This window comes from Nannospalax galili, unplaced genomic scaffold, assembly GCF_000622305.1.
Source record: "Nannospalax galili isolate Female #2095 unplaced genomic scaffold, S.galili_v1.0 scaffold45, whole genome shotgun sequence".
In the NCBI taxonomy this organism is placed as follows: Eukaryota; Metazoa; Chordata; class Mammalia; order Rodentia; family Spalacidae; genus Nannospalax; species Nannospalax galili.
In genome coordinates, this window is record NW_008355775.1 from 4,972,094 (window position 1) to 4,988,964 (window position 16,871).

At 44.9% G+C, this 16,871-nt stretch overlaps 1 protein-coding gene across 2 annotated transcripts in view; it reads left to right on the forward strand.

Annotated features, from left to right (window-relative positions):
* The first annotated feature begins 15,622 nt into the window (after positions 1-15,622).
* Ankrd34b (ankyrin repeat domain 34B) overlaps positions 15,623-16,871 on the forward strand; it is a 23,736-nt gene continuing 22,487 nt past the window's right edge. The window contains exons 1-2 of one of the 2 annotated variants that reach the window (XM_008853320.1): positions 15,623-15,841; positions 16,678-16,813. The gene's annotated coding sequence lies outside the window, so the exon portion shown is untranslated. Of the gene's footprint in view, positions 15,842-16,349; positions 16,814-16,871 lie in introns of those variants that run through there. The other variant, XM_017803238.1, reaches the window with a different exon arrangement.

Genomic DNA, 16,871 nt, shown 5'->3' on the forward strand with positions numbered 1-16,871 from the left:
AGACCAGGAAAGGGCAGAATGAGAGCAAGCCGAGGATCCAAGGAAGGAATATGTCACATCCATGTTCAGGTCTGGAAATGAGTTGGTCTGTGGCTGCATCTACACAGTAAGCTACTACTGAAGGATGGCCAGCACAGCAAACCAGAGTGCCTTCCCGTTCTTTGTAAACTTAACTTGAGGCATCCCCTTACCTTGCATTAAGTTTCAAAAAAAAGCATGCAGACTGTGGGTGAGTATTGTCAGTCTTTACTAGGTTCAAAGAACACTTAAAGTCAATGACCAGCAAGAGTTCTAATGGGGGAAAAGGCTATTTTCCAAAGAAGCCTTGACACGTAGATATTTCCACAGAATTTAGATATATACATCAAACTATACTAGTATGAAGTCTCCATAATCCATTTTTACATTTTATGTTTAAAATTATTTCCTTTGCATTGGAAGTTAAATTACAATTACATTAATTATTAATCAACTATCTAGTTCTTAACCACTCAAGTCTCTAAGGAATAAAATATCCCCTTAAACCTTTAAAGCATCAAATTATCTTATTATGTAGTGAATAGTTATAATAACCTAAACATTACTTCAATGTGGATTGCAATAATTCTACCTTTTCATACACTAAGATGTAAAAATACTCACTAAAGATTTTCAGTCTTAAAAACTAACTTTATAATATTGTATCTTTTTGTTTGTTTATTCTAAAGATTTCTTTGTGTGTGTGTGTGTGTGTGTGTGTGTGTATGTATGTGTGTGTATACATGAGTGTGTGCATGCAGGTACTTGTGGAGGTCAGAAGAGGGCATTGGATCCCCTGGAGTTTGAAATTACAGGTGGTTATGAGCTGCCTGATGTGGATGCTAGGAGCCAAACTCTGGTTTTCTGCAAAAGCACTTAACCACTGAGCCATCTCTCCAGCCCCTCTTTTGTTTGTTTTTGAGACCAGGTCTGGCTAGGTATCCCAAGCTCATCTCGAACTCATCATCCTAGTGTGTCATTCAGTCTCCCAAGTGCTGAGATTAAAAGCCTATGCCACCACATCCAGCTTAATACTGTATTAATCAGATTATCACTTCTTAGCCTTTTTTCCCCTCTACATATTTGCTAAGCAGGAGTTATGACCTAAATCTTGTAGGAGCAGTTCCCATTTGAACCCTTAATAACTGTCAACTTGGCACAGCCTAGAATTATGTGAAAGGAAAGCCTCATTGAGGAATTTCCTAGCTCAGATTGACCTGTGGTCATGTCTGTAGGGAACTGTTTTGGGTATTAATTGAGGCAGGGGGTGCCTAGCCCACTGTGGGCAACCCCATTGCGGGACAGATGATTCTGTGCTGTAAAAGAAAGCTAGCTAAGTTTGAGTCTGCTAGCCAGCAAGCAGTGTGCCTCCATGGTTTCTGTTTCAAGTTTCTGCCCTGACTTCCCTCAGTGACAGACTGTGATCTGGAAGTGTAAGCCAAAGAAATCCTTTCCTCCCTGTTCTACTTACTTTTCTGCTGCTGTGATAAACACCATGACCAAAAGAAAATTGAGAGAGGAAATGATTTACTTCAGCTTACAGTACAGTCCGTCATGAGGGAAGCCAGGGCTGGAATTTAAGGTAGGAACATGGGGACTAGAACTGAAGCAGAGACCATGGAAAAGCACTGCTTACTGACTTGCTCCTCTGGCCCACTCAGCCACAGCCCCTAACCCACCTGTCCAGTGAGCTGGGCTCTCCTACAACAACCAGCAACGGCTCAGTGGGTAAGAGCACTGACTGCTCTTGCAGAGGACTGGGGTTTGATTCTCAGCACCCATACAGCAGCTAACAACCTTCTGTAACTCCAGTTCCAGGGGAATCCAATGCACAATTCTGACCTCTGTGGGTATTGCACAATACAGGTGCACTTACACACAGGCAAGCAATACACTCATACACATAAAATAAAAATAATTTTTTAAAAAAGAAAAAATGCCACAGAGGCATATCCATAGGCCAACCTGATAGGGAAGTTCCTCAATTAAAGCAGTCTCCTCCCAGGTGTCTCCACTTTGTGTGAAGTTGACAAAAACTAACCAGCATACTCACTCAAGTCTCTTTTTGGTATTTTATTGTATTTTTTTAATTTTTATTTATTATTTTTATTTTATGTGTATGTGTGTATTGCCTGCATGTAGGTAAGTGCACCCATGTTGTGCAATGCCTGCAGAGGACAGAAGATGTTGTTGGATCCCCTGGGACTGGAGTTACGGACAGTTGTTAGCTGCCATGTGGGTGCTGGGATTCGAACCCTGGTCTTCTGAACAACCAGTGTTCTTAATCGCTGAGCCATCTCTCCAGCCCTTCTTTTGGTATTTTAACACAGCAACAGAAAGGAAACTAGAAGAATCCTATAATAAGATGCTGAGCCTCTCCATTAAGGTCCACCTTCTCTGCTCTTGGACACCTCCATTCCCTATGCAATCACCATCCTGGTTTGGAGACAGGTTGCTTTACCATCAAGGCCCTGTGCTCATTCAACAACATAAGTTTGTGGGGTTTTTTAAAATATAAGATCTCCACTGGGCATAGCATAGTTTGGATAAATGTCTCCCCCAAAAGTCCATGTGTTTAAAGACTCAGTCCCCAAAGTGGTGCTATTGATAGGTGGCAGGGCCTAGTGGGAGGTCTTCAGACCTCTAGCCTTACATATGTGGAGACAAGAGGAACTACGTTTGCACCTGGTTTTGACAGTACCCTGTTTCTTCAACCTCACTGCCCAACTGCTGCTCAACACTGTTCAGCCTTTTTGTGTGGATGCACTCTGACCTCAGGACCTGATGCTATGACTCTCCTGGCCTCCTGTGTGGTTTTTGTGGTACTAGGGACTGAACCTAAGGCTCATGTCCAGTAGATAAATGTTGTGCCAATGAGCTACATCCCAGCCCTCTTTTTCATTTTTTAAATTTTGAGACAGGGTCTCACTGAATTGCCCAGCTGACCCAGGGAGACCTTGAACTTGCAATTCTCCTTTTTCAGTCTCTTGAGTAGCTGGAATCATAAGACTGTGCTGCGTATGTGTCTGGCTTGATCAGACACTGTATGTTTTCTCTTCTGCCAATTCAATATGTGTTTTGCCACTGATTTCCCTTTCCCACCTAGTAACCTAGTCCTCCTAGTAACAAGTAGTGACTGGTCATCATCCCCTATTCTTTCACTGATTAGCTACATAATTTAGGACAAGTCATTGAGCCAGCCTGAGGCCAGCTTTCTTGTTGGTAAAATAAAGGGTTTCATGAAATGCTTTCAAAGGTCTGTTTGAATTCTAAAATACCAGCCTTGCTATCTGACTCTTGGAGACTGTGGCCTGTCCCTGATTAACCCTTGGTCCATAGAAAGGATGAGTAGCTATTAAGTGTTCTGGACAATGATGTTAAAACACAACGTTCTTTGTAAAAATATGTGCTTTCCTGTCAAAGTAACTGCTGCTCTAAAATGAATTCTTCCTGGCTATATTAGTTCCTTTTCTTGTTGCTGTGATAAAATACCTGAAAGAAACAAGGAAGGATTAATTCCAAACATGATTCTGAGGATACAGTTCACCTTGGAGTCAGGCGCTGCTCCCAGCTGTAACAGGGAGAGGCTGAGGAGGCTGGTTATGCGGGCTTGACAGTCAAGCAACAGAGAGAGAGCTCTTCTGAGAGTTGGGTAGGACTTGAATCCATAAGACCCATCCCCAGAGATTCACTTCCTCCAGGCCCCACCTCCTAAAGGTTCCACAAGCTCCTGAATCAATGTCACCAGCTGGGGGGTGGTCAGGTGCTCAAGCATGTGAATCTGAGGCATACATGTCATGTCAAACTCAAGCCATAAGACTAGTCTAGAATTGAACCACATCTAGAATAAAGTCTTCCTCTCATATGATACCATGGGCTTTATTCTCACAGAGTGTGAAACAGCTACCGTTTCTGCAAATGAAGACACCAACACTGGTTAACTTACACAAAAAAAGGAATTGCTGTAACGATGCCAGGTGTCTAAAAAATTCCAGAAAGACTGGGAAATTAGCCTTGGACACAGGAACTCAGGTGCACGCAGCATAGTCAGACTCTTCCTACCAGAGGCAGAGCATCCTGGAGTGCTGGCCCCACCTGCATCAACCCTGGACACTCGCCACCATTCCTGAAGTCTCACTTCCATCCAGCCACTCAATCTATGACCACCTCTGGCCTTCTAATAGCCTTCTCATGAGTTCCAGAAGATCCAAGCTGTAGAACAAAGCCCTAATTGACTGAGCCTTCCTCAGAAGCCCAAACAGGGGCAGAATGGGAGGATTATTTTCTCCAACAAAAAACAGGTTAATGTGAGAAATGAGTGACAGATTTATTTAATCAAAGTTTGAATGGCATGAGCACCTGCAGAGATAGACTGAGAGACCCAGGGAAAAATCTGTGCTGCCTCCTCCCCTGTTTTGATGAAAAATGAACAGCTTTACAACAGGGTTGGGTAAAAAGTAAGACTGGGCTGGAAAAACGGCTCACTGGGTAAAGATAAATGAAGACGGGAGTCTGTATCCCCAGAATCCACGTAAAATGCTGGGTGGGAGCAGCAGCCCACCTGTAATTCCAACCTCTGAAGGTAGAGACAAGGAACCCCCCATAGCAAGCTGGTTAGCAAGACTGGCCATAGGGGTGGGTTGTGTGTTTGGTTAGAAGATCCAGCCTCAATGAATACAGTGAAAGAGTGATGGAGCATGATTCCTGACATCAGCCTCAGGCCTCCACATGCATGTACCATACACATGTACACATACACACACATGCATGCACAAATGCACACATGTGTACACAAAAATGGAAAAAGAAAGGAAGGGAGGAAGAAAGAAAGAAAGAAAGAAAGAAAGAAAGAAAGAAAGAAAGAAAGAAAGAGAGAAGGAAAAGGATAGGTCTGGAGAGATTGCTCAGTGGTTAAGAGCACTGGCCTGTCTTGCAGAGGACCCGAGTTCAAGTCCCAGCATCCACATGGTAGCTAACAACCATTCATAACTCCAGTTCTAAGGGATCTGACACCCATTTCTGGTCTCTATGGGCATTGCATGACATGGGCATCTTACATACATGCAGGCAAAACACTCATACATAAAATAAAAACAAAATATTTTTAAGAAAGAAAGAAAAAAGGTATGACCTACTAAGAATAGACCTGGGAGAAAACCCGGCATGGCCTGTAGATTCTTCTTGGCCTCTCTGTGCAACTTTCCTTCCTCCTAAGGTAGGGGCAGGGCCTGTACAGAATGAAGGTCTTCAAGAGAAAAGGGAGAGAATGGCTTTTCTAGGTTTTATGATTCAATTTGGTGGAGAAGGGTCCTAATTTCTATCAATCAGCTTGCAGAAGAATCCTGGTTTCTATGATTCACTCTAGGGGAGAGAGAGGTAAGAGATAGGGAAGAGAAGTTCAGAGAGGTTTGCTCTTGAGGCTTCATGTTCTCCTTTAGTGCAAAGTGCCAGCCATGATAAATCGCTGTACTTCAAGGAAGCACATTCTACACTCCAGCAGAAGCAAGATTCTGGCTTCCACTCATCTTGAATTTGCCAAAACAAAAAGGATGTTTGGGTGCTGGACAGCCAAAAATGACAAATGCTCACCTCACAGTTTCCTCACTTATGATTACAAATTTCACACATCATGAAGGTTTAATTATGCTGCAAAAAGGCTCATAACTGAGCAGTTATTCTAGCATTCCTTCATCACTTCATTGATTAACATGATCAGTAGTTGCTCCAGCTAATGAAAACATATTCATCAGCAGAGAGGCTAATTTATTGGGCTGGCTTTTCACATTTACATGACTCCTCTGCATGACAAAATGAGTATTTAGAGTGAATAATGAACCACCAGAAGAAACGCCACTCAAGTGAGCACAGGCTGCCCTTGGCTTTTACCTGGTATTTAATCCTGACTGAAAGTTCTGTACAAAGTCAATGTTGTTTTCCCAAGACATTGCAATATAATTTTGGAAGTCTTGTAAATCTACGGGCGTGATGATTAATTTTGATTGCCAATTTAATTGAGTCTTGAATCAACTAAGAGACACACCTCTGGGTGGATCTGTGAGGGCATTTCCAGGAAGAATTAACCAAGGGGCAAGATTCTCCCACAGCATGGGCAGCTTCTTCTGGTGGTAGCCCAGATGGGAAGATATTTAAGGGAAAATCAACACTGCTGACTGGCTCCCTTCACTTCTTGCTGGTGGGTGTATCTATCCTATTGCTGCTGTTGTTGCTACTGGAGCTGCCACCATCCTTCTCTGATATGAGAACCCAGACTCTTCAGTGCCCCAAATGGACTGAAGGGCACTGACTGTCCATGAATCTTCCAGGCCTTCAGTGCTATATTGAGACTGCTGAGGCATCCAGGCCGGTGAACTGAGCAGGTTCTCAGATCTCCAGCATGCAGACAGTCGTTGTTGGACCCAGCTCATATCATGAGCCAATCTAATATTGAAGGACTGGTGAGATGGCTCAATGGGTAAAGGTGCTTGCAGCCAATGTAAACATTGTGACCTAAGGTTGATCCCTAGGACCTACACGGGGGAAGGGAGAGAATTGACTTCTGTAAGTTGTTCTTTGACCTCCACACACATGCTATGGCAATGCATCCCCCCATATGTTATGTGTATACACATAATAATAAATAAACATTTATTCTCTGTATATATTCATTTGTAATATATTCACTCTATTGATGTTGCTCATCAAGTGAACCCTAACTAATCCTATCTGAGATACCTAGAATTCTTCTGATTATTATTATTATTACTACTATTATTATTAAGAAAGAAGGTTTACCTGCCTCACTGTTCTAGCCTGAGGTCAAGAGGCTGCATCTGGGGGTGGTCTTCTTTCTGTCAAAGTCCAGAGGTGACCATGGGGTATACATGACATGAGGCAGGAAGCTTAACTTACCTGAGTTAGCTCAGAGATGTCTGAAGTGACACCAGAGCTAAGACCCCTCAGTGTCTCCCAAGAACATAGCCACCAATGTCCAAAACAACTCTTCCACCTGAAAAACAGAAGAGCTAATCAACTTACCAATGTCATATTGCAGAGTTTATAAGGTAGTTCAATGGTTGAGACGGTCTGAGTAAAATCACCTGACAGAGGGGACTTGCCTGAAGAACTATATGGGTGGCCTCCCCCAGAAGGTCTCTGTTTTAGTTTCTAAGAAACTAAAGCAAAACTTGGGGATCCACCAAAACAGAGCAGTGAGCAGCCAATAAGCCAGAGTCCTTTCCAGGCTCCAGCTCCTCCTCACACTGTGCCTACAGTGGCTCTGTGTCAGTTCCCAGGCAGGAAGGGAGTCATACTGCTTTCCTACAAAGCATACTTTATTGATGATACAGGTTTGACTGCATGTAACAGCGCCTCAGACAACTTAGTTAAGATAGAAGTGTATTTTGCTACATGCAAATGTCTTCCCATCTTTCACTGTTAAAACACTATTGGTCCTTCAGATGTCACTGGAAATGTTACCTCTCCTGAAAAATCTTCCCTGCTGGTCCTAGCATTAAGAGATAAAAAAGTCCAATGCAGGCTGACTGCTGATCAGAGTGAATATGTACAAACTAGAGGGTCCAAGACCAGCGCTTCGAATTGTTGCTGCTCAACTTCATTTCCTGAATATAATTATACTCCTATGGTTCACATTTCAATGATTCTAAACAGGTATGAAGTAGAAACAAAACAAAACAAGTCTGCCTTCCATCACTGCCTCCCAGCCTCTCAGTTCCATTTCTATATAGAGCCTGTAATTAAAATTTCTATGTATCCTTCCAGAAATATTTCACACATGTTATAAGCAAATGTGTTCTTAAAGATACTATTTTAAATGATGAAAATGGTTACATTAGTTGAGATAAAAAGCTAGTATGGAAAGTTCCAGAATGTAAAACTTCAAAGAATTTCATTTTCGTTTAAGTGTAAGTTAAGTATACCAGATCAGTCGGTGTCTCTGGACAAAGTCACTCAAGAGTCAGGCCTTTGTCAGCCTACTGTTGTCACAAAGTAGTTCCCCTTATCACCGCTCCTACTGGTGGAAGGGCAAAAGAGAAGAAGGTCCAGGATCCCCCCTCCAAAAAAAAAACCTAGCCAAAAAAACAAAACAAAACAAAACAAAAAACCAGTAGTCACAAGGACACACTAGTGTTGGGAGAGCTGGGAAATACAGCCATAGTCTGCCTGCCCCCTACTCCTCTGCAGGAAGTACATTGCACAGCCTCTGGCCCAGTCTTTACCTACCACTATGCAAGGTGGTCCCAGGCCCCCCACCACATGCTGTGTGGCCCGAAGGTAGCAGCCTGGCCCCCAATCCTCACAGGTATAGCTAATATCAGATAGTAACATTTAGTACATTACTACTGCAAAAGCGAAATACAACTCAGTAGAGCCACACTACTGAACCAGTGAATACTGGTCCCCTCTTATTCTGCTTAATGAGTGCTTTTATAGTGCTTTGTTCTTTGTAAAAGTGAACTCATTTGATATGCAAAGCTCTCTGGTGTAGGCACTAGTGTATCTGGATGAGGTTAGGTTCATTGTCAAGTGAGAAAAACAAAAGCAAAGAGCGGTTAGATCTTTGTCCCAGGTCACAGCTAGGGACCTATGCTCTTCTATTCTTTTTACTGATTCCATTGTAATCTCAGTGAACTAAATAAATAAATAAATAATAAATAATAAATAAATAAATAAATAAATCTTCTTGCTTCCTTTAAAGATAAAGATAGTCTATGGTCAAGTTTAGCCCAGTGACTGTAGAAATCACAAGTCAGGCAGGAATCAAGGAAATCTATTATTTTTCTGACCAAATCACAGGCATACAGTTGTCATGTGCCTTCTGCCTCTTAACCCTGACCCTTCAGGCCTATACTGTGGATGTGATGACTAAAAGTTAAGCAGTCATTTTGTGAACATGAGACTCAAAGCACTATGACTGAAAAGAGAAGCCAGCTGCATCCACCTCATACTTATTATATGAAAGAGAAATACTTGTAGTTCCACTTGATGAAACACTTAAATATGGATCCTGTCCTGGACATTCCTAAATGATTGTCCCTGTTTAGGAGTTCCTCTTCTTTGTCAGGCCAGCCCTGTTCTCCTATCCATTCCCTCTGCATCAGAGCCAGAGCCAACTTCTCCTATCCTGATGCACAGGAGCCTCGATATACAGTCTTGAGTTTCTGCACCCCAGGACAGGACTTTCATTCAGCACTGAATGGTTTTGAAACTGGATAGAGTCCCATCTCACCATCACTACTGCTGGCTATTTATAATGACCAAGAAACAAAGTATAGAAATCTTCTGAACTTTGGAAGATCACACCCTTTTTATAAAGTCCAACAGATTAGTGTACTGGGAAGGAAAAAAAAATGGGTTTCTTACCTCTGAAGGACATATGCTTCAATCCAAAAGAGCCATAATATTACTTACCTACTGGGCAACAGTGAGATGCAGAGTCCCAGTTCCCAGCCTAGAGAAATGGCCTAGCTGAATGGATGTGTCCCAGAGACCAACGATTAGATATAAAATTTGTATTTCATTACTATTCAAGAAATTTTTTAAGGCAGTTATAAGGCCAGTATTTCCTGGGTACCTCCCTGTAGTGAGATGTGCTGCACAGTCTGGGCAGCTTACATAGGAAGCTGGGGAGACTGAGTACATGCCTTTTTAAGGTTCATAGGTGGATGGATGGATGAATAGATGGATTCAGTGTGGAGTATGGAATCCAGAGCCTTATGTATGCAAGCAGATGCTGTTACCGAGCTGCATCCCAGTCCAGGCTCCTGGCTTTCAGCGTGGCCTTAGAAGGTGGCATTAACGCTCACTGCTGCTGCTGCAATTTCTAACATATAAGAAGCATTTCTTTTTTGTTTGTTTTGGTTTGGGTTTTTGTTTTGTTTCAAGACTTTGCTTTGTAACCCTGGCTGGCCTCAAACCTGTGGCAATCCTCCTGCCTCAGTCTCCCAAGTGTTGGTATTCGAGGCATGAGCCACCACCCCTAGCTCAGAAGTATTTTGTTGTTGTTGTTCCCAGAGAGGGGAGCAATGTCCCCAGAAGGAAAATATGCAGACTGTTGGCTGTCAGAAGCAGCAGACTGTGCCCACTTTCAGGTAAGATTGACGAAAATTCCTGTACTCAGGCCAGTCACAATATTTCAATGAATGTAGCTTTATGTTTTGATATTGGGGAATATGAGTTCCCTTAAGAAGGCAGCCTGGATTCTGACAGTGATTGTGCTGAATCTGTGGATCAGTGTGGAGAACATCCCCATCTTAACAGCAGTGTTCTTCAGATCCTTACATGTAGGTAGGCTATCTTTTCATTTACTTAGGTCTTCCTAAATGGCTTTCAATAAAGTTTTTATTTGTTTTAAAAAACATAATCTTTGTCCTTTATCTAAATTTTGTCCTAAATATTCTTTCTGATCCTATTATAAATGGAATTATTTTTATACTTACATTTCATATTGTTTGTTGTTATATAGGAACACAACTGATTTTTCTATATTGCTCTCATATCCTGCAACCTTGCTAAACTCATTTATTAGTTCCAATAGTATGTACAACTTTAGTATTTTTTAATGTACAATACTATGTCATCTGAAAATAGTTTTATTGCTGGTGTGATGGGGCACACCTTTAATCCCAGTACTTGGGAGGCAGAGGCAGGCAGATCTCAGTAAGTTCCAGGCCAACCTAGTCTACATAGAGAGTTCCAGGTCAGCTGGGACTAACAAGAAGACCTGGTCTCAAAAAGACAAAACAAAACAACAAGAAAAATAGTTTTATTTCTCTCTTTTCAATTGAATTCTCTTTTTTTTCTTGTAAAGAGATTTGTATATGGGTTGGGTACAAATATATCTGTTCTCTCTTTTCTCCTTGTGGGTTCCAGGTGTTGAACTCAAGTCATCAAGTCATCAGACTAGACAGCAAGTGTTCTTACCCACTGATTCATCTCACCAGCCTCATCCCTTCCTTTTCTTTAAAGACATGGTTTCTCTGCTAGGCATGGTGGCACACACCTTTAATCCCAGCACTCAGGAGACAGAGGCAGAGGCAGGTGAATTTCTATGAGATTGAGACCAGCCTGGTCTACATAGAGTGTTCTAGGCCAGCTGGGGCTACAGGGAGACCTTGTCTGGAAAAGACAACAACAAAAAAGACAGTTTCTCCTTTTATCTTGGACTGGCCTCAAACTCTCTATCCTCCTGCCTCAGTCTCCTGAGGGCTAGGATTGCAGGCACACACTATCATATCCAGCTTTTCTTTTATTTTCTTACCTAATTGCCCTGGCTAGAACCCACCGTACCATGTTAAATATAAGTATCAAGAGTTGACATCTTTGCCTTATTCCTAAACTTAGAGGGAAAGCGTTCAGTCTTTTACTATTATATATGTAAAATATTAGATGTGAATAAAAAGATACTTTAATTTCCTATTTGCCGTCACATGTGAAGTACATGATATTTCCATATTCTGAGCATTTTAGAATTATAATGTGTTGGATGGGTGACTTTAAGTTATCTCCAGGCAGAAAGATTATAAGAACTAGAGATAATAGATGACTACAAGGAAACAGAGGTTTCCAGACAGCTGGTCAGTTATTCATATGAACTCATAGCAGTGGTGACAATATGCACAAGTACCACATAAGCCCAAGCCAGACAAAATTCCAGCCTAGACATAGGGAAGTGGGTAAGAAGCCCCAGCCTTACCTGAGGAAGTATTGGCAACAAATGGATACTGGGAGGGGGAGAGTCAGTCCCATTTAAGGGTGATACTCTTGGTAGGCTGACCAGGCTTCAGTGGATGCGCCCACACCAAAGGACATTTGGGGACACAAATCTGACTCATTATATATAATGAAATTTTCAAAAATTCAATTAAAATTATTTTTAAAAGGTATCTCCTCTTCAAGGCTAGGATTCTCTTTTCCTTGGTAAATTCATAAGGCTGACAACTATACTGAACTGTGGGACTTTTAATTCAAGACAGTAGACAAGCCACATGTCTCTATCTTGATATCTGAATTAAACTGAAGATAAATAAACAGTAGAAAACCCACAATTGTGAGAACCAGAGAGGTCCTATCTGTAGAACAGAATTTTCAGTTTATTTGTAGAAGACAGAAAGTAGATTGAGGAATTTCTGACAGAGATGCTCATCAAATCCAAGTTTCTACCTTTACTTTTTCTAAAACACATTGTGAATGACATAATACTGTGAGGACAAGGCGTCTCATGTTCCAGGTGACTCCACTGTATCACCCACAAAGTAGGATGCCCCACCCTGCTTTGCAGACTTTGGCCAATGCTGCCTCCTCAGCAACTCTCCTCAGGTTTTGGGGCGCCTCCTTGCCAGGTGGAACGGCACAAAGGGCAGCAGAAGAGCTACAAGGCTCGTTTTGTTCCTGGTTCCTCTCCCAAGGCTCCTTCACTGAATCAATGAAGTGTCTTGGAGCCCCGGTGGTCTTGCTGCAAAACCGAGCTATAGCATCCAATCTATCTCCTTCACAGATACAGTTGCTGTATTAAAATGAGAATATACATAGTCTATTCTAAAAACAACAGCTGTGTGTCATGGGCCCCTCTTCAGTGATCAGCAGCACAGCTGTCATTCTTTCCCACCCTTACCTTCCCTTGGCTTCTGTGGGAGGTCAGTCTTGAAAATTCCACCAGCAGTCCTGGAATACATGAGTCCCCAGAGCTGGAGGGTGAGAAGGAATGCAGCATGGGAGAGGGGCCCTTTGCACCCAAAACAGGGCCTTGCCCAAGGAACAAAATGGAATGTGTCAACAACTGTCTTTTTGCTATTCCTAGCCCCAGTGTCTTAGTCTATTAGTGTTGCTATAGGAAAATACCACAGACTGGGAGACTTGGGAATGATAGAAAATTGCTTCTCATTGTTCTGAAGCCTGGGAACTCCAAGAGGTTCAGTTGGTGAGGTCTGTACTCAGCTTCAAGATGGCAGGGCTGCATCCTCTGGATTAGGTGAATGGTAAGCCTTCACATGGCAGAGGATGCATAGACACCAATCCAGCCCTCAGGTCCTTTCACATGGTCTTTTATCCATCATAAGGGTTCCTCCTTCACAACTCATCTCCTCCGAAAATGCCATCTCTAACTTGTATCATACTGGCAATTCCATTTCAATATACGACTTAGGTGGAACACATTTAGACCACACACCTCACAGATCAGACAAAGCAGGCCTGCCTCTAGTACGCCCAGCCCAAAGCGACATGGGCTCTCATTCTATGACAGCCCCTTGTCCAGACTAGTAGTGGTGGCAGGATGGTGGTGACCAGAAACTATGTCTGGTACAGCAGCCCCCTTTCCTGACCTGGCACAGCACCAGGTCCTCAGCCTCGTTGTCTGCCCCTTCTTCTCTCCTGCCAGTCTCTCTTCTCTAGCAAACATGTTCCAGTACCTCAGTGAGGAGTGCAGCAAGCTGAAGGATAGCCTGCCAAAGAGATTCACAACCTCATTTCTAGAACCTATGAATGCATTGCACTGCATGCTAAAAGGATCTTTGTCCATGTGATTAAAGAATTTGAGATCCAAGTGAGCCCAGTGCAATCACAAAGGTGATCCCAAAGAATGAGGTGAGGGAATGAAAGAGGAAGCAGAGGGGCCAAGGGAGAAGATTTATGTCAGGGGAGAGGAGAGAGGGAAAAGAAGGGACGGGAGAGACAGAGAGGAGGGAGAGGAAAGAGAATGAATCTGAAAATGGAGGAAGCAACCACTAGCAAAGGAATTCCAGGAAGCTTCTAAAAGTCACAAAGAACAAAAAAGCAGATTCTCCGATAGGGCTCTCCAGAATTAACACAACCCTGCAACTTGGTTTTTAGTCCGAATGCAGCCTGGTTTTGACTTTTGACCTCCAGAAAATAAGAGAATGCAAATATTTTTATTATTTTAAGTTATCAATGTGGTGATTTGTTTATGGTAAGAAGTGATAGGGCTCTAATAAAGTAGGACTGAAAATTGGATCAACTTTCAAGCTTGGTAACAGCTACAAAAGCTGAGCTTGCCAATTTCACGACTCAGAACTCCACTCCCAGATGTGTGCCCAACAGAAATGTGTACATGTGTTCAGCAGGCGATATCTCCCACCATCTTCATGGCAGCATTTTTGTAATTTTCCAGGCCTGTAGACAAACCAAATGCTCACCAGGAGCAAAGCAAATAAATTGAGATACACAGACACAATGGAATATTACACATCCAAAAGAATGAACAAATCACAACCACACACTGTACAAGTCTCTGAAACTTAATGCTGAAGGAAAGAAGTCAGGCAAGAGACATATACCCTACGATGTTACAAAACACAAGAAAGCAGAAACCATGGAGGCTGATGGAAGCCACCGCTCCTCCCAAGGCTGGGTGGGACACAAGGGGATCTTTGGAGGCTGCTGCTGATATGTGGTATATTCTGCTTCTTCAGCTGGATGATCATTCAGCTTATGCAGAATTATTAAACTTATACTTTCTAGGTATAAAAAATTTTTAGAAAGAGAGGAAGGGGAGGAGACTGCGCCTCCATAGAAATTTGCTGTGGCCTGTCTGGAAATATCTAGATGAATGGGTGTGTGCAAAGGGCAGCCCACACCCAGGAGTCCATCTCTTAGAAGCCACCTCTGAGGTAAGGTGTCCTGTGAATTTGCTACAAATGTAAAGATTCCATTTCTCAGGGTTCAGTTTAGATAAAGGAAGTCCGCCTTTATCTAAATGTGTGTTATGTTTCCTCTTTGGTGGATCAAAACTACAAACTAGTGTGCTCCTGAGGCAAGTCTTACTATGTAGGCCAGGTTAGCCTTTAACTCAGGGTCCTCTTGCTTCCTCTTTCCCAGTGCTGGGATTTCAGGTGAGTGACATTTCCCTGTCCCATTTCTCAGGGTTCAGTTTAGATAAAGGAAGTCCGCCTTGCTTCCTCTTTCCCAGTGCTGGGATTTCAGGTGAGTGACATTTCCCTGTCCCCTACAAACTAGTTTTGATTGACATCTGAGCAGTAAATGGGGGATCTTTTTCTCCATCAGATCCTTCAAGATAAATGAATAGTTGAAACTCTTCTATTTAATTTTCCTCTTTCTTGATGGCTCAGTGGAGTTTACTGCCAGAAATGTTTTGTGAAATTGTGTTAAATGGTCTATTAAGTTTTAATAATAGTGTAATGCGCTTATAAATTCATAAAAATAAAATCGAGAACGGTTGCTCTCAGAAACACTCAATTCTGAAGGGAGGCTCTGGCTTTACCCAAAGAGGGCACAAGGACAGGGAGGGGGAGAAAGGGACCCAAGAACAGAATCATAGCCCAACAGGGTGGCTATAAAATAGAGAGGGGGAAGAGAGTGCAGGTGTAGACCAGAGGCCCCAGGGGCGTCATCTTCATCTGTTTGACACCCTTGCTCTCCCATCGCAGCTGCCAAAGCTGGGTGACCAGAGGGAGCACGGGGCGGGGCTTAGGCGGACAGAAGGCTGAGCCTAGGAGAGCATCCTTAGGCCAGGGTACCAGGACTGGACCGTCGCCCCCACCTGCAGCGCGCCGGGGAGCGGGCGCGTCACTCCCAGAGGAAGCGCCGTGCCACCCGGGCGTCTAGCGAGGTGCTCCTCGCGGCTCCCACTCCCGCGCTCCACCGCCTGCCTGTCTCAGCGAAGCAGGGGCGGGGACCCGTGGGCTCACGCCGGGATCTGAGGTCGAAGCGGCGCGGAACCGAAGACAGCCACTTAGCTCGGACGGCGTGGCGGGGCCATCCTCAAGCAGGGTGGGAACAGATCCTGGAAGGTGGTGGGCGTCACTACCGACCCGACAGCGAGTCCCAGGTCAGTCTGCGCCGCTGCACTTGGGAAACTTTGAGACGCGGTGGCGGCAGCAGCAGGAGGGCGCCGAGGTGGATGCTGGGGTCGGGCGGTCGCGTGGCCTCAGTGTGTCCTGCGACCCCGCACCTGCCGCGCATCCTGACACCGCAGCTGGCGGGGCGGGGGGCCAGAACCTGCCACTGAGGGCCACCGAGGGCCACGGGGCATCAGGGGCCTCCCCGGAGCCTCCGCGCGCCCCCAGTTCGGGTTGGCGGCTGGCGCCGGGACCCCGCGCGGCTGCGGTTCCGCCTTCTTTGGGCCTCGCGGCGCAGGCGGAGCGCCCCGGGCCCAGGGCTGCGGGGTGGCGGCTGGTGGCGGTAGCGGCGCGCGCTCGGCTGCAGGAGCGCGCGGGTCTCGGGGTCCGGCTGGAGCGCGTGTCCGCAGGTGCGGGCGGCCGCGGCTGGCCAGCTCAGCCTTGGTACCGAGCGCGGGCTGGGGGCCGAGGAGCGGGTTGCAGCCGGCCGCTGCAGCACCCGTGTCGCCGGCTGTGGGCAGTCGCATTCCGCGGCTCTCTATCCTTGGCACCCGGTATCCAGACCCCTCGGTGGAGAGCGGGCTGCAGAGATGCCCCTGCCCCAGGCGGAGGAATAGTGCTGCCTGCTCCCGCGCCATCTATACGGCGGGGGCTCACGGACCACTCGGCCGGGCCTCTGAGCACAACCCTTTTTGGTAGATAGCAGTTGCTTCAGCCCGCCAGTTGCCTGCCCTGGCTGAGGAGGAGACGACGAAACGCGCACCCCGCCCCCATCTGCGCCCCAGCTCTGTAGCCCCAGTCACCTTCCTGTGCCCTTCTCCGACAGCACCTTGGACTTGCTCCCACCCGCTCTGGGGGAAAACTGAGGCACCGCTGGCAGGGACCTTGGAGACGCCACCTGCATACTCAACAGCCTGGAATCCAGTCACCTTGGTACCTCGCTTCCCAGACTCTTGGAGGAGGTAGTCTCGAGGCTCTCTCTCTCTCTCTCTCTCTCTCTCTCTCTCTCTCTCTCTCTCT